Here is an 18,689-nt window from a genome sequence, read left to right on the forward strand (position 1 = left end):
GCCAGGAATGTCCCCCTTTCTTGCACAAATTTTAAAGTAAGCCGTTGTGGCTTGGGGGACGCGGAGAAGGCCAGCCCGCCCTGGGGCCGGCGGACCGCTGGCACCAGAATCCAGGCTCGCAGCAGCAGCGCCTCCTGGAAGTTTGGGGTCTCGAAACACGCCCCTAAAGTTTGGATTCCGCCTGGTCTACGTTTTCTTGCTCATCTGGACGGGGGGCGGGGGAAGCAAACGTATACGGTCAAGGGCTGTGATCATTTGAAATGGGTGTACGGATTTAGGGTTTTAAAGTAAACTATCTGGGATGGTTATGTGTATGAGTCTGTGTGTGTGTGTGTGTGTGTGTGTGTGTGTGTCTGCACGCGGGCACGGGTATGTATACTTCAGCTTACACGGACTGGAAGGCAAGTCTCAGAAAACGGAATGATTCGCCAATCCCCACCTGCACCTGTTTTCTTGCCAAACTGGCTGACACAGTCAAAATTTCCTAGGCAAACCCACCTTCTCCCAAAGAAGTCAATGTGCAGTAGCCCTGCCCTCCTGCCGCCTTCTCCAGATGCCCTCTCGGGTTCTCTGGGCCTCTGAGGCTGTTGCTAAGTGAAGAGCGTTTTAGGAAACTACCCAACCGACGCGCGGCCTGGCGTCCAGTAGCCTGACAGATGTCAGGATTCTTTCCAAGTTTTAGGACCCAAGTAAGCCGTTGTGGTGACAGCGCCTGGGCTGCGTGTTTCCCTAGGCAAGGGATGCAGTGCGGGGCCTGCGCTCCTCGCGGCAGCAGATGATCCGGGGAACTAGTCACTGCTCCCAGCTGTTTGTCACTTGATCACACCTACCCCGCGGTTTAGGCAAGCTCATTTTCACATCATCTCCTTCTGCCAGATTTACGGCAGTCTTGCAAGGATCAGACACCCTCTCCCACACTCCTGGCTTCCCTTGGAGGCCGTGATTAAACCGCTCTCAGTGCCCGTTGGCTCGGGTGGTCTGCACAGCCCCAAGTAAGAGTCACACCGAATTATCTTCGAAACATTTCCGAGGAAACGTTCTCAGCCCAAAGTACCATTTCAATAATCAAGCGAGGTTACCATTATGGGCGTGGGGAACTGGGGGCAAGGCTGGAAGGAAACCCGTTCTCTTAGCACACTAGCAGTACCGGCACAGTCACCAGCCGAGAGGCGCGACCTTCGGTGGGGGTCGGGAGAAGTGTCGCGGCAGGTACTATGGCCCGAGGGTCTTCCGGGCCTTCGGGGAGGCAAGACTGCCAGCGGAGCCCGAACCGGTGTTTCCGACACGCACCCTGCACCCGGTGAGGAAAGCAGAGGGACACAGTGGGGTTCAGGACCAGTCCTTTCCACCCTCTGCGGGAGAAGAGAGCGTGTTGAGCAGCTCTCTCGCCCTTGGGGCCTCCGAGAGCCCATGGGCGGCATACAGAGCCCCGGACGGCGGGCTGGGAACCCGGCCAAGCACCCCCTCCCCCTTCTCCCCGCCCTCCCAAGAGATCTCCGGCTCCCTCGGACTGGGGCTGGGCCTGGGGCTTCCAGGACCCAGGGCGCGGCAACAGCGCCGTTTGTTGGCTTCGGTTGGAAACTTCACCCAGAGGCGCCCCTTCCCTCCCTGCGGGGCTTCGAGGTCGCCCCAACCCTCCAAGGAGAGGCAGCAGGCTTCGCTGCGGGGCAGAAGTGGGGCTCGCTTTAGAGGGCCGATTATTGCTAAACTCGGGGGACCCAGGCTCTAGCGTGGGTGGCCCGGCCGCCGCCGGGCGCCTAGGGCGCTTCCACTCTGCCTTCCTCCGGTCTCGAGCCTTGGCAGGAAGCCGGTGTCCCAAGAGCCTCATAGCTGCAAAGTAAACTTTTAACAATTGTGCCTTGAAACTACTGGTAGAGAGCCGAGCAGAGGGGGGGCTGTCCCAGTACTCGCGCTGGGGTGCCCGCGTGGATCCCTGCTCAGCAACTGCTCAAGGGGGTCCTTTTTCTGAGTCTGCGGCTCGATTAGGACCCCCGCCTCTTAGAAGAGGCGCCCTTTGCGTGCGGGGTGGGATGGGATAGGTGTGTATCAGTGTCCGCTCCGGGGGCCGAGGCCTGACAATAGAGTCGAGTGTTCGCTTTTTTTCAAGCGCAGCCGAGCCCAGCGAGGGGTCTGGCTTTGAGGAAGTGCGAAGAACTTATCCTGGCGACCCTCAGAAACGCTTTGCTTTTCAGCAGGGAAAAAGCTTGCTTATCTAGAGACAGCTTTTCCTATTTCTTCCTTGAGAACAACCCTTGACTATTTACTCTGGCTCCTGGCCAAGAGGGTGTATTTAGGCCACACATTGAGGGCCTTGATCAAGAAATCAGAGGCTTGGGTCTATTGTAAAATCATCTCCTGAAAAAGGTCGGAAAGGTCACCAGCAGTCCAGCGGGGGTGGAAGAAGCAGCACAGAACCTCGAGCTCTAGCTCTCGGTTTGATCCTCCTCCCCCGATCCACCCCAGCCCCTCGCAGCTCCCAATGAAACACTCGTTCTTGCAGGTCTGGGAAGGAGCTGAAGCTCCCTAGGTTGGCGGTGCAGTTTGCAAAAAGGAACATAGTTAATTAATATTCTCCAAAGAAATGTTACAGGGAGCTTTGGAAGTGCTTGGTGCCAGGACCCTCGAGGTATCAAAAAGTCTCCGGTGGGCGGTACAATATGTTCTGTTGCACTTTGGTGTAGCCCTTTTTAGGAGGGAGGGTGTGCTCTTACAAGAGTTTCGAATTCGATTCCCTTGGTTAGCTGAGCTGTACTTGGTAGATACTGGGAATCCCCTTGGCTCACACCAGGCGAGTCCTTTCACCCGCAGGGTATGACGATACGAATGCCAGCTCTCTTTGCCCTAGGTGCGGAGCGACTACGAGGAATTTGACAATCTTTGCCTTCAGTGCCCTCTCGCTGACCTCACAACCCGCACACTGCCAAACAACCCGAATACCGCCACCTCCCCGAAGGAAGGAAGGCTCTGCCCGGGAACTGGGTCCCACTTGCAGAGCGTCTTCCGGGTCACTGCCGTCGACCTCTTCGCCTCTCCCCGCCCCCCCCGCCACAAGCCCACAGCTCTCCGCACTCGCTCAGCCCTCCAAACTGCTGCACCCGCCCCCCTGCGGAGCAGCCTCCCGGCACCCGGCACCCAAAGGCCAGGCCTGCCCTCCCGCTGGGACTGTCGCCTTTCCCACTTCCTTCAGTGGCTGCAAAGGCACGGCCCTCTACGGCGGCGAGGTGGCCTGCCAGAGGCCAGGCCAGGGAAAACAATCTAAAAATCGTTATCAGTGCATAACGCTGCTTGAGTTATTCCAAGTCCCCGCAGTTCCACACGCTTATTCAGACCGGGGGGCCCGGGTCCATTGGGCCGGCAGTGCTTCCCGGGGAAGGGTGCCTGTAATGTCGCTGGACCTTCAGGCACCTCCGGTGTGACCGGGCAAGCCCATCGGCCCCAGCCGTAGGGGGCGCAGTATGGCGGGCTGGGGGCTGGGGAGAGCGCCCTGGAGAAAATTTTAAAACTCAAGGCAGCATTCAGCTGTTTCCCCCTCCACCCCCCCCCCGGCTTTTCTCTTTTGCTTTTTCTCTTTTTCATTTTCTTTCAAGAGAGTGGAGAGCCGTGGAATTCGATGCGCGGAATTTCTGTGTTCCCTTCGCCTGTCTTGTGTGCCGTCATTTTTTTCATGTCACTAAACCTGGGTCGCACACTTACTATGGGCTACGTTGTGCGCCCGGCGCGAGAGGAGACCCGCTCTTTTGCGTCCCGCAGCCGAGAGCGGCGGCGGCCCGGGAGAGCCCAGGGAAGGCTGCGGACCGCGGCGCGCCCTGGCCGCCGGGGGCCACGCTCGTTCCCCTGCGCGCGCGCTTTCCCGCCGCCGCGCCGAGCCGCGCGGCCCGAGCTGCCTAGCCGCAGAAGCGCCCGCGTGCCGGGAGGCCCGGCGCCGCCGTCCGAGTGGCGGACGAGCGAGGCTCCGGGGCCGCTGCTCGCGACGGAGAGCCGGGCGGAGGACGCGCGGCCCGGGAACGGCGAGCGTTCCGCCGCCTGCCAGGTATGGAGGCCGCCGAGTCTCGGGCCGCCCCGTTTGCGCGCGGGCCGGCGGCCAGAGAGTGCGACAGGGCGAGGTTTGTTGGGAGGCCCGGCCGCGCTGGCGTTTGGGCGCCTAGGTTGCAGTCACCCCGATTCCATTTCTCCGGAAAGCGTCGCCGGGTTACGACCCGGAGGCTCGGCTAATGTTATGTTTGTGTAATTAGCACCGTCTCCCCTTGTTTGTGAACATCTTTCCTCCCCCAGCCCAGCCCAGCCCAGCCCAGCCCAGCCCAGCTCGCATTTGAAAAAGCAACGGGCAGAACGTCCCAATAACCTTTACTAATGGGAAGAAAACTGCCCCTTTTGTGGAATGGTTTCTTTACAAAGCCAACGACCAACCTTATTTTCTAGTTCCAATGGCTATCCCTTTATGAGTTATATTATTAAAGAAATCCGACACTAATTGTGCCGATTTAACTTGTTAATTAGTGGCAAATAAACTATTCATTAGTGGTAAAATAAAATAAAACCCATGTGCCTAGATATCATTCCACATTCACATATTGTAGTGTCTGCATAGCATAGGCATACTAAATTAAGTTCCTAAAAGGTTTCTCCTCAGGATAAATAATTAAAATATATTCTACTTTAATTGACATTATAGAGGACATAAATGAGCTTTTCCTTTTAGAAAGAAATAGCCATTTCTAAATAAAGCTTGCAGTCTGGAGAATGGAGGCTTCAGCCAAATGAATAGTCATTACTACCTTTTCAACGACGTGGGCCTTTTGATCAGAAAAGAAATTAGCTCTAAAAAACAGACAATGGAAGCCTGCCCTGCAATAGGAAGAAAATTAGACGGCCAAGGCTCTTCACAACACCTATTTCTATAAACCATAGAGCTCCTTGCTTTTCAATTACAGCTGTTCATTTCATATAAGGAAAGGGGAAAAACAGGCCTCTAATGTAAACTCGATTTCACCATAAAGCCTTGCTCCTGGCACGCAGCCAGGCTGCCTACTTACTATTGTTTTTAGTCCTCTCATCAATTAGCTAATACTATATATTTTAAATGACTCTGAGGGTATTCACAGACTCCCTCCCCCCTTCCCCACCCAGACAAAACCCAAGCTGGACTCCCATGAAAGGGCTACCATTCGGTGCACAGGCACTTAAATGCATAAAGTTTAATGTTTTTATTGTTCCCCAAAGAAAAACCATATTGAAAACCCTGCTTTTTTTTTTTTTCCTATATTTCTTAGTCCATTATTGAAAGACCCAGACAAGGTGATGACAGGGGAGGGACATAAATGAGCAGCTTTCAGTATTGTTTCTAATTGTTCATAGAGCTAAATCCATCTCCAGATAATTTTTCTGTGCCCTTTAGACCATAATTTGGTTTACACATCTTTGTGTTTTTAAAATATGCATTTTGGAACTTGCTAACCCCATCGGTTGCGTGTCATTAGATATAATTTCATTTTTAAAAATTACTAAGTCTTTACCATTTGGGTGAAATTATCTAGCCTGCAAGAAGAAAAAAAATCCCGTTTTTTAGGGTGTGCTACAAAATAAAACCTTCGACGTACATAAACCAATAATACGAGGAAAATATTCGGTAATAATACCCTAGAGTTTTAATAAACCTTTAGATGCATGTTCTAGAAACATCAAAATAGAGTCATGGGTTGGGAAGGCTTTGCTTCCCTTGAAAGTAGAATACTTATTTATCGATCTGATCTTTATGAATCACTACGTAAATTCTCTGGAGAAGAACTAAATAATAGTGCAATCCTATAAGGTTGGTCTGGGAACTTACCGATTCGTTTTGTGTTAATAAAAGGACTTAAAATCATTTTAAAAATTCAGTTGAAGAGGATCGATTTGTTCACTATAAAATAAAGAAATATTTTTACATAACTATAAAATCATTTAAATAAAATAACACAACCATGAACTTGTCCATGAGGGGTGTCATACCCTTTATCCTTTAAACAACCTAGAGGTAGTCTGCCAACTTAGAAGGAAGGAATGGACAAGAGTAAAGCCACTAGGATGGTTATTCAAAGTATTTCCAAAGAGCAACTACAAAAAAATGGTTACCAAAATGGTTCTTATGCACCTGTTTTCGGCACGCATTCCTCATTGATGATGCTCCCACTTGATGGTTTCCTACCATATTTTTGGTATCGAGTGAATTAATATGTTTGCTTTTGGCTTTTGAGCATTTACTTCTTTGCTGCTTTGTTCAAATGGATGTCAGAATAGAGTTACCAAAAGCATTTTGCCAAGGAGCACAAAGTTGCCACGTCCGATTTCCTTGGCAGCCTGAAGAAGGGACTCTTTCTTGGCAATCAAGTCCCTTGATCCTCCCTACCCTTGGGTTCCTACAAAAGAGGATGCCGTCTTACCAGTATGCAAGTGTGAGACTGTTTCTCTTGTCTATCGCACGTGATGGTGCCTGTTTTCAGAAAGAATTCCGCAGGAGCTGGGCGGAAATCACCATCTTCCCAAGACCTCGGCTATGAAACCTTGTCTTGTGTGCAGACTGAGAGCTGCGTGATTATTTTGATGGGTCCGATTCTATGTGTTACAGCACTTGGCTTTCATTTTGGAAGGAGGATTCAGGTGTGTGATGTTGTGGGCAGTTGAGCTGAAATTTGGGGGAGTACCAAAACTGCCAGTGGAGAGGCCTGAAGCTAACTTTAGCAGCTTTGGAAGGGGACAATCTATTCAGAAGGGGCATACGTAGAAAGAAATGTTTCTCAGGATGTTGACATGAAATGGAGCCCGGATGTTTATAGTACCCGTATGATTTGGGCAAGTTTTCTCTTGAGGGATAATTGACATATAACATTATATTAGTTTCAGTGCACAACATGATTTACTGACATTTGTATACATTGCAAAATGATCACCACAGTAAGTCTAGTTAACATCCATCACCATACGTAGGTACAATTTTTTTTTCTTGTGATGGAGACTTTTAAGATCTCCTCTCTTAGCAACTTTCAAATATGCAATACAGTATTATTAGCTATAGTGGGCAAGTTTATTATTCTCCCTGAACTTCAATTTTCTCATCTGAAAGAGGTGAGTAGTCAGGCCTTGTTCAGTGGGGTGGGATGGAGACTCAGTGAGATAATACAGCTGAAGCCCCTGGCATTCTGTTTGGCACAGAGCGTGCTCAATTAAGAGTTATCTTGTTTTTCAACTGCGCTTTCTTATTCCCCTGAAATGGGATTGAAAATTCCTCTAGTGTGGGGGAGAGGGGACCATGGCACTTTTCTTACCCCTTACGTGGGTATGCACAGATGTTTCTGGAATGAATCATAGTCCTTGAGGAAGACCTCTTTGAATGAAAGAAAAAAAATGAACCAATTACTCCATGGTTCCAATTCTGCATCGCCATCTCCCACATTCGGCTCTATCACTTGAGATTGTTTCCGTCAGTGCTCTCTAGAGAGCACTCACTGACATGATGGGAGTTTTGGTTTGTGACGGAGGGGGCTCCTGTGTTTAATTTTGAGATAACATAAAGTATCCTTAATAATAGAGACATGCCTGCTGTTAAAAATATGCAATTAGTGTCATATGGGTCTTAAATCCTTTATTTTTGTCTAAAATGTAAGTTTTAATTTTTTTCTTTTAGAGCTCGATAGAAAGGATATTCTTTCTACAGATTGCATCAGGAGTCGTGTGGAAGTAGGAGAGGAGTCTTGTTCAGATTTCACAGCTTTTATGTTTTCTGTGAGGTCTCAGAAATAGGCACAATTGACCATGCCAAGGAAAGAAAAGTAGTTCTAATCACCTGCAGAGATCAGAGTCTTATCATTCCTCACAGTGGCTTTTAAAAAGACTTAGAGAATTACAAAAACCATTTTTAAAATAAACAAATTGGGGAGACTTCAGATTAAGAGTAATTCTGTGGTTAGTCTGTGCCATTGCATTTGAAGAAAGAGATCTGGCATGAAACCTTGATTGACTCCTAGTTAAAACTCTTGCTGAAAGACTAGGTAGGGCTGTGATGGATAAAAAGGCAGCACAGAGGAAAGGTTAAGAGCTCAGACCTGGTTTGAATCCTGCCCCTGGCCCTTTCTAGAAATTACCTAACTTCTCTGAGCTTCAGTTTCATCTATAAAAATGGGAATTGATGATACTTACCCCTTAAGATGATTGTGAAAAATAAACGAGATTATGTAAATAAAGTACTGAACTCAGTGCCTGGTACATAGAGGACTCAGTAAATGTTAGGTTATCACCATCATCACCACCATCATCGTCATCACAGCAACCTTGTGAGCTATGTAGCACAGATGGGGACAAACTTACCTATGTTTTAACAGATCAGGAAATAGGCTTAGAAGGATTAAGTGTCTTGTTCAAAATGGTGGAGCATAGTATTGGCAAAATCAGGCATGGAAAGGACCCCTGCTGACCCCTTGTCCAGTTATCTTTCCACCAAACTATAGTTTGCTTGCACTTTGTCAGTAAGAGTATTTTTTTCCATTAAATGCAGAGCCTAAAGTGCTGTTGATACTAGATCATATTAAGAAGCATATCATTATTTCTTCCTATATTTAAGTAGAGCCCCTAATGATGGCCACTTGTCTTAATGAACAGTGACAAATGGCAGAGGAAGAAGGACCCACCTTCCCTAGGTTATTTCCCCAGAGGAGGGCTGGAGAGAGACGTCACCAGTTCTCAAACTACACTAATTAGAAATGTTAAAATTGATACTGAGTCAGATTCAGGATTAAATAAATAAACCAATATGCTAGTGTGAGCTTCTCAGACAATGCACACTAATCTCTCACAGTGATGCCTATTTCCCTTCATTCTTAGGAGCTGAAAGGATTCCATATTTTGTTCATCAGCCCTGCCAGGTAGGCCTTCCATAACAAAGTCATAGCAAAGCAGTCCGATGACACAGTATCCAATTCACCAGCAGTGACCTCCCACTTTTCCCAGTGTTCAAGTTCATCTCTTGGTTTATGTCAAACCCACTCAAAGGTGGGTTTGCCAAAGGTTCCAGAAAGTGATAATGATAGTGACCCTTTACTGAAAGCTGCCACAGGTCGATAACTATATGTGACCTTTACAGATGTTATGATATTCATTTAATCCTAACAACCTGTTTAAAGTTAGGTTACACAGTGAGAAAACTTTGAGATTTGATCTATCTTGAAATGATGGGTTCTTCCCACCACACTGCCCTAGGAGGGCCTCATTCCCTTATTGAGTGATTTTAGACAAAGAACTTCCTCTCTCTGGATCTCATTTTCCCCATGTGAGGAATGAGGGCTTTGGACTAGGTGCTTTCTAAGGGCCCTTTCCCTTGCAAGATTTTGAAGATTCTGAAAGTTCCCATGTGATGCTGTTTTTAATAGTAAGTAAACTGAAGTGGTCCTTGATTTTCTTCAGAAATGGCGGTTCTCTTAGATGCACCACCCCTGGCAGCAAGCAGACCCTTGTAGAAGCAGAACCAAGCCAAGGAAGCCAGATTCCAGATCTTTATCCACAAGAGAAGGCATCCCAGTCTGCTGTGGACTGGGGCTGGAGGAAGGCCTCTGGAGTTGTTACAGACTGAATGTTTATATCCCTCTCAGATTCCTATGTTGAAGCCTGATCCCCAATGTGGTGGCATTCGGAGGTGGGGCCTTTGGGAGGTGATTAGGTCGTGATGATGGAGCCCTCATGGGGATGGGATTAAGTGCCTTTATAAGAAGAGGCCAAAGAGTTAGCTCACTCTCTTTCTGCAGAGGACAGATACGAGAAGTGGGCAGTCTGCAATCAGGAAGCCAGCTCTCGGCAGAACCCGGCCATGCTGGCTCCCTGATCTCGGACTTCCCAGCCTCCAGAACTGTGAGAAATAAACATCTGTTTTTTTAAGTCACCCAGTCTTTCATGGTATTTTTTTTTATGGCAGCCCAAGCTGACTAAGACAGGTTGGAAGAGTAGAGGGATCAAAAGGTGACCTAGAGCAAATCATCCATCGCTAGTTACCTGCTCCACAACTTCCAGGAGCTCTGTGTGGATCTCAGGAGGTGGAGGAAGCCAGGGATCACAGGCCTGCCCCTTTCTCATCTCTTTAACCTCATCTTTCTTGACTCACCTCACCTTGCCTCTAATGCACTACAAGGAATCGCTTCCTTAGTGTTCTTGACCGGCTTCTACTCTTTTGCTTCCATCTTTACAAATTTGCTTCTCTGCTTGGAACTCCTTCCTTAACCGCCCTCCCCTCCTCCTTCTGTTAAATGATTAAATGCTACTCAATCTTCAAGATTCAGCTCAGGTTGCCAATTTTCCATAACATCTTTCCTGATTCTCCCCCAACCCCATAGTCCAGGCTGGGTTGGGTGCCTTTCCACGATGTTCCCAAGACCACCTATGCGTTTATTCTCTCAGAGCTCTTGCCACACTGTTTAATCACCATCGGTTTATCTGTTCACCTCATCCCTTAACCGTGAGCTCCTTGAGGGCAGGGACTTTCTTATTCCTTCCTGGTTTTTTTGGCACCCAGCACAGAGCCAGGGACTTTGGGGGCACTAAGTCTGTGACAATAGGATGTGATTAGGACCATCCGTGGTGGACACTGAAATGGGATTTCATTGAGCCAAAGAACATCTGGATTGTGCCCCCAACGGGCTCTCAGCTCACTAGGAAGTAGCTGGTCTTCCGGGGAGCAGCTCTGGCATTGCCTATGGGAAATTGCTGGGAAAGCATCAAGCAGGAGGGCATGTTCAGGGATGTAACACCGATTTTGCTCCCCCCACCCTTATGCAGAGGGTATCCTGGCCATCCTCCTGATTTTATCCATGGAGGTGGTGGGGTGAGGGGACAGGGGCACATACATTCCATGCTCCCCTTGCTGACGTGTGTGCCCTGGCACTGGCCTGCATCTGCGTGGAGGAAGAAGTTCCTTTCCTCTGTTACAAAGGCATTCTTCACTCACTAAGCCCTGAACCTAAGAGCTGCTTGCACCCAAGGCGATGCCTTGTTCTAACTTGCAGGAGTCCTGCGGTCTGATTGGTGGCCCTGATGTTTTGGGTCCTGGGATGAGCAGAACAGTGGATGCTAGTGTGCATTGGAGCTCCTCAAACTGTCACCGTGGGTCTGTCCTCACACTTCCAGACCTAAAGATGTAGGAGTAGTCTTCGGGACGTAGAGGAGAGGTGTGCTCTCTGCTGATAAGAGCGGGAATGTCAAAACTAGAGATGAGAAGTAGGAAGAGTGCCCGCAGTGATAGCCACAGGCTGAAGTATCTCTCTCCTCTAACTTCACACTAGTGCCGAGAGTCAGGAGTAAGCCATGATCAAATTGGAGTGAAGATATTCTGGGTTCACGTTCCACTTAACGTGTCATTTAAATGATATGACTCTCAGTCGCACATCTGTAAAGTAGAGCTGTGTGTGAAGGGGAGGGGCGTGGGGGCAGCCCTTTGCTTGAACGCCGTGGCTTCCCAAGGTAGAGGATCATGTTGAATAAATGCTTCTCAGTTTGTTATAAGCCTTTGATCAATCTCCGGAGTCTTTGAATAATTATCTTTGCTAATTTTGACTAGTTTGATAGATGCATCTCCAGGTGAGAGACTTCTCCAAGCCATTTCCCCAAGTTACTAAACCGCTTTGAAGAGTTTTTAGCAGGGGAGTGACATCTGGATTTGTGCATTGGAATGTCATTCTGGCTGTTGAATATATCTCCCAGGGAGATTTGTGAGTGTTAAGTACTTCTGAAAACCCCTGATATATGGTGGGTACTCAATAGATGTTTATTGTTTGGGTTGTTGAATTTTTTCTTATCAGCTCAAGTGCGACCTTAGAGGAATCATTTCCTTCCCCTGGGTGGGTCTCGGTTTCCTCAGCTGTGAAATGCAAGTTATCTATTTGTTTTGTTTGTTAACTAACAAACATCATTCATCCATTCATCGCATTCCCTGCTTCTTCCCTTTCTCTCAGTGAGCAGATAACCTGGGTTCTCTTCCAGTCTATGTCGTTAGAGCTTTAATATCTTCTACCTGACAAAATTTCCATTTGAGTTGGGGATTTCAATTAAAATTTTAAAACCCATGGTGGTATTCTCTGAAAAGAGGCAGTTACGGCAGTGGCCTCCAGGAAGAACTCTGTACATGAGAAAGCAGACACTATTTTAACAGGCTTTGTGGTTGCCTTTTGTCCTCATTTTGGTAAGTTACTCCTTACTTTTGAGGCCCCACAGGGCATTGAACGAAGGAGGGCATAGACAAAGTTCAGGTAGAGATTAGGCGTGTTATCTGACATCAATATACTTTCATTTTGGCAGGAAGAAAATAATTACTTGCTCAGCCATTTACAGTTGGGTTAAGTCAAGAAGCTAGTCTGATGCTCAGTCTTGTTAAATGCTCATTTTAAAAAGATCAGTTACCCTGCCTTGGACAGTGTGGAAGAGACCGATGCTGCTCTCCAGGAACTCAGTCTATTAGAAGAGTAGCAGAAACAAAAGTCAGCCTCTCCTCAGGGCGTTTATCAATACAAAGGTCTTGAGTGCTGTAGGAGTATAGGGGAGAGAGGGAGCCATTGTCTGGGGTCTTTTAGTAGGATTCTTGGAGAAGGTGGGCTCTGGGTTGTGAGCTGTGCCTTGAAAGACACAGACGGCAAGGATCCTGATGAAGAAGCAACGAGCACAAAGGCCCATAGGTAGGACAGTGCAAGGTGTGTTTGGGAAATGGTGAGATCCATGTGGCCTAGAGCTGGAAGGAACCACAGTGTAAGGTGGGAGTTGGGGTTAACTTGGGGAGGACATTGAAAGCCAAGCTGAAGACTTTGACTTGATTCTTTGTGCAGTGAGGCACCAGCAGTCCCCCCACCCCCTGCCCACCTCAGGTAGCATTTACAGACAGTACCTCAATGATTTTTGAGCAGGAGTGTTATTATATTGATGTTCAAAATCAGTTATAAATTTGCAATGGAGAAACTGGGGCGTTTTTCAATTTTTCTGAGCTATCATTCCAAGAAAGAAAATACCTCGGTAATCCTTAGTGCACAAGAGAAGCGGTATGGGGAAGCTGTGAGGTCCTGCCCTGGAAAGCCAGAGACCCGAGGCAAGTCACTTCCCTTCTGTGAGCCTTCGTGAGCTCATCTGTGGAAGGGGGATGACCACGGCCTTCTCAGATGGTCATGTTAATCAAGTGATGTAATAGAGAAAATCTGTTTGTAAATTCTGAAATACTGTCTGTAAGTAAAGAACTGTTTTTTTTTTTTATTATTCTTTTAAATTAATTAATTAATTAATTTATGGCTGTGTTGGGTCTTCGTTTCTGTGCGAGGGCTTTCTCTAGTTGCGGCAAGCGGGGGCCACTCTTCATCGCAGTGCGCGGGCTTCTCACTATCGCGGCCTCTTGTTGCGGAGCACAGGCTCCAGACGCGCAGCCTCAGTAGTTGTGGCTCACGGGCCTAGTCGCTCCACGGCATGTGGGATCTTCCAGGACCAGGGATTGAACCTGTGTCCCCTGCATCGGCAGGCAGACTCTCAGCCACTGTGCCACCAGGGAAGCCCAAAGAACTGTTTTTTTTTTTTTTTTTCCGGTACGCGGGCCTCTCACTGCTGTGGCCTCTCCCATTGTGGAGCACAGGCTCTGGACGCGCAGGCTCAGCGGCCATGGCTCACGGGCCCAGCCGCTCCGTGGCATGTGGGATCTTCCCAGACCGGGGCACGAACCCGTGCCCCCTGCTTCAGCAGGCGGACTCTCAACCACTGCGCCACCAGGGAAGCCCCCAAAGAACTGTTTTTAAATTAAGAACAGAACGTTTCAATGAAGGTGCATTCCAAAGGAGAGATTCCTGCAGGTGTTTCAGCTCATTTAGCCTAGGACCAGTGGTGGGAGGAGTTCCCTCCCATTTTGCTTTCCTACCCTAGGCCACCAGGCCTCCTTACAGTTTTGTTTTGTTTTGTTTTAAATTTTGTATTCCCCCATAGTCGACCCAAATTTAAAATTTTTCTCCAGAGCAAGCGATTTTTGAGCCTAGTTGTATGGACCCTGTAACCAATGAGCTGTAGAGCCTTCATTCATTCATTCATTCCACAAGTGTTATTACTTACTATATGCCAGACACTCTTCTAGGCACTTGGAATACATCAGGGAACAAACTCCAAACCCCTGCTCTTGTGGAGCTTACATATCCAGATTTGAGCCTGTCACTTACCTGTTTTGAATTATTCAGTGGCTCTCCAATTCCTGTAGAGTAAAGCCAGTCTCTTGGATGTGGCACATAAGGGTCTTCCTGATCTGGTCCCTGCCTGCCTCTCTTCCTTCCCTCCCAGTTTTGTGACCAGATGTTTACATTTTAGCTCAAGCTTTACCTCCTCTGTCCCCTGCATCTCAGGCGTGGTTCTATGTTCCCGCCCTGGTGGATTTTGTATACAACGTTGCTTTAATTATAGTTTCCTAATTGTTTGTTTGCTTTTCTCTCTCTGCACCATGTTCCGAGTTACCTGAGACAAGCATTATTCATTTTTGTATCCCAACTATTTTCTTCCTGTGGTCACCACATCTGACCATGAGTAACTCACCCTTCTTGTCTCCCCTGGCACATCCCGCTTCTCTTTGGCATGCGCCATTTATTTCTCCTCCCCTCGCATTCCTTTTCATTTCAGTTCACTTCCGTTCATGCTATTTACCAGGCAGTGTGGTCGTTTTGGGAAATAGGAACATAAGGAAGATATGGTTGCTGTTTGGGGAGCTCACAGTCTAGTGGGGAGACTGCTGGGGACAGAAATGCTTGCCAGCAGTCTGTAGAGCATGCAGACCTTTTGGAGTGGCCTGGGTGGGGGGGGGTGGGTGCCTTTCCTTCTTCCCTGTCTTCAACTGGAGCAGCCCTGCCTGTCTCTTTTCTTCTCGGGATTCTGTAGCAGCTTTTGTTTGGGTGGGAGGCAAAGGGATTCCACTGGAAAAAAACAATTGTTTGGATACCACTTTAAAGTAAGACATACTGTGTTACGTGCTATAAAAACAGTCGAAACAAAAGAGACAAACACCCTGTCTTCTTGTTTGGCAAAAGTCGGTTTCTTTGCTAAGCCCCAGGCATTCTGTTTACACTTTCAAGGGAGTTTAGAGGTAGGTGAGTAGACGCCCTTCTACATGGTTCCCACCCTTCCCTACTTGCTGCCACCTCCCTTGCTGAGTGAATACTCCCTTTTTCGCCAGTCTGTGATTCTGAGGTCTTCCAGCTTTGGGGGAGAAAACAGTTTAGCTACCTCAAAGCATTAAGTTACCCGGAGAGGAGTTGCGCTGAGTCCCCTGTTTCCAGGACAGGGTTACTGGCCGTGATTTCTGTGCCAGGAGAGTGTGCCGTACTGACCTCAGTGAGGCCCTGACCACAGTGTCCTGCCATTGCCCGTTTTCCTTGTGTCACCCATCCCCCCAGCAGAGGAGAACGTGAGCCCTTGAGGGCACGTGTCCTCAGTGCCTTGCAGTGGGCCCTGAGAGAACGCATGCTTATTTTAATTTAGATTTGAGGAAGCAAGGGAAGAAGTATAAGGAAGTTGTCATTTGACCCCAAAAGGGGTTTAGGGCGATACCTCAGGAAAAGTTGAATGTGGCCTTGGGGAAACTAGCGTTTCCGGAGCACAAGCTCGAGGCTCTGTCCAAGGTACTTTCACTCGGGAGTTTATGTATCAACCCCCCCCCCCCCGCCCCCATACTGCGCCAGGAAGGCAGGTCACTGGAAGCGATGGTATTTTCAAGGCGATCGCCTTCCTAACATGCTATAAGAGTCAGGATTCGTGTTTGAATCGACAGCCTTGTGCTGAGAAGGACAAATCTCTTCGACTTTGAAAACCACAATTTCATGCCACAGCAGAAGAAAATTTCATACTTCTGATTGATTGATAGTGATATTTTAGTTTTTAACGTGCTGGATTATTCTGCTTTGGCCACCTTCTGGGTAAGTTTCGATTCTTTCCCCGAGGAAATCACTGTTTTATTTTCCCTCACTGCTCGGGGTAAGTCAGATTTTCCACCAACTTTCTACATGAGGGTTATGCAAAAATGCATACCCATCATGAGGAAAATGTCTTCATTAACACATAAACAATGGTTCGTTACCCACCAATGTGTTAATGTATGTTAAACCCATCTATTGGCATGCAAATTCTCGTTTGCTTACCCCGGGTTTTACCTGCCCCACTCACCTCTAAGCCCTCTGAGGAACCCTTCTTTGAAAAAATCTTCCTAGTTTTTTTGTCTGGTAGTTTCCCTAATGGACAGAATTCCAACAAGCAGTGGATCTGTAGGATGACTAAAGAGCTGAGGCTTTTGCCAAACTGAGAAGTGCCCGTTTACTACAGGAAAAGTCATTCAGCCTCTTTCCATAACATAGTTTGCAATTGTTATTAACTATGTTTATCCTCTGAGCATCCAGAGAGGTACTAGGAAAATCACAAAAGATAGACTTTAGACATCTAAATAATCTTGTCTGCCTTAATAGTTAACGCACATGCCGGTGAGGACCAAAAGGTAGTAATATATCACCGTTATGGTCATTCATTCTCATTTCATGTATTATCGAATTGGGCAAGGGGCCAGCTCAGACAAGATGTGCATTTGAACATCTGGCTGTTTGTCAAACGGGCCACTGAATCTACCCACTACTGTAGCTGTGGGGTAGGAAAAACTCTATTTAAGACATGCTGTCACTTTACCAGAAATTGACTTGTCTGGACAAGACTGTTTGCTTTTATTGTCCTCAAATTAAACTACTCTCTGTCTGACTCTTCAAGTTGTCTTCAATGTGTGATTAAACACTGGGAGGATTGTCAATATCACTCAACTTCTAAGTCATTAAACATCCTAATCCTTCACATTCCTTGCGGCTGAGGCCATTTTCTTTCCGTTTTCTCTCCAGCAGTTGCCTGGCTGCGTCAGTTGCCAGGAGGGTTAGAGCCTTTACTTTGGCGTTTGCAGTCTGGTGACATCCTCCGTGAGGGAGCTGGGGAGCTTGACTAGAGGTTTACAACTCACTAATGACTCAGTGAAAAACAAGCAGAGGTCCATACATTCCGAAGCAGATGCAAAGCCACGTGCGTAGCTGCTTCAGAACAACTCCAGTTTACCCCAGTGTGCTCGTGCCTGCTTCCCTCAAATATGCAGACGCTAGAAAAACTTCTCTCATCTTTAGTCGAGATCCCAGTTGTTGAAATTGGGGAAATTAATGTATTCTCTTGAGCCCAAACACCTGTTCATCCTGTATCCCCGACCACGAATAATCAGTTCTTCTCATGATTATGATAGGCCTGTTGAGAAAATTGCCCATCTTCTTATTATAATTTTTATGCATACTCAGAATGAATATTTAAACTGTGATTTGTCAAGAGCTATGTCCAGTTCTTAGGTTTGCACAATGGTATGAGAGTAGGGCATACGCACAAAGGGGTTTTAGTATAAAAATAAAATGCTCGGGATTTCTCAGTCTCATCCACCCTCTCCCACCCTTTTTATAACACCCCTGGTCACAAATATATGCTCAAAAGGAAGGTAATTATCATAAGGCATCTATATGATTACAGATTACTCAATTGTAAATCCTTCTTCTTTGGCAAAATGACTTGATTGATTTTGGAATTTGAATCTCTTTGTGATACACCGCTTAGAAGTGACCATTTCAGCAAAGGCAAAAGGGGAGTTAGGCACACTCAGAAAGGAGTGCTGCATAAATAAGGGGAATCACACTGAATTGCCAAAGATTATTTTAATGGCTTGAGCCCCTTCCTGTTACAATAATTACAGAAAGATCTTTAAGCTCTTCTCTGAAGAACTTCTGAATTGAAATAGAAAATGTTTTAATGAATTTAAATTATTTAACAATTTGTATTAGAATTTTCAGGAGGAATGATTTTTGTGTTCCCTCCCTGTTCATAAGCAGTCTTTAACACATTTTCCTTCTATAATATGCATATTATTTATACAATTATGTGTAGCATTGTGTTGCATAGAAATATACCTCTTTAGGATGACTGTCGTTTTAGGGTATATGCATAAATCGGTTTTCTGAAAAGCTACATTTCAGACTGCAACGTTTCTTCCTTTTGGAACTGCAAAAGAAAAATAAGTGCTTCCTGTTTCTGAAAGTCCCGTTCGTTGTCGCAATGGAAGTGAAGATTCCTCTCTTCTGCCTGGAACAGAAGTCCTTCTGACAGACTGTGCGTAACCTCTCATTAAATCAGCGTGCAGAGGACTAACCAGCAGATGCTGCTGGCGTGAACCCAGATGTAATCGCTTTAACCTTGCCCTGTAAGGCGCGCACAAGTCGTGACGGGGGAATTCAAAGTAAATTAGGTTTTACATGAAAGTCTATAATCTAAATTCAATTTGATTAAAACGATGCCCGATTTGTGTTGGTAATGAAATATTCCATTGCAGCTACGAGCAATTTTTTTGAACTCGTACACGGAAGTCTATTTTTCATATCCCTACCTTATTTTTATTTTAAGACGGCCAGTTTTTCATCATTGCCCTGCTCCTGCATTCTTCAAATGAAGAGGCTTTTGAAGAAAGAAGACGTAAGGAAAATGACTATTTGGTTATTGAAATGATCCACTGAGACGGCAAACATTATCTGATTTCAGGAATTAATGGGAAAAGTGTCACTTTACAAGTCCAAATGTAGTTGTTCTCTATGTTGGAAATATTTTCTCTGTATTTACTA

The sequence above is a fragment of the Phocoena phocoena genome, chromosome X, assembly GCF_963924675.1.
Source record: "Phocoena phocoena chromosome X, mPhoPho1.1, whole genome shotgun sequence".
NCBI lineage: Eukaryota > Metazoa > Chordata > Mammalia > Artiodactyla > Phocoenidae > Phocoena > Phocoena phocoena.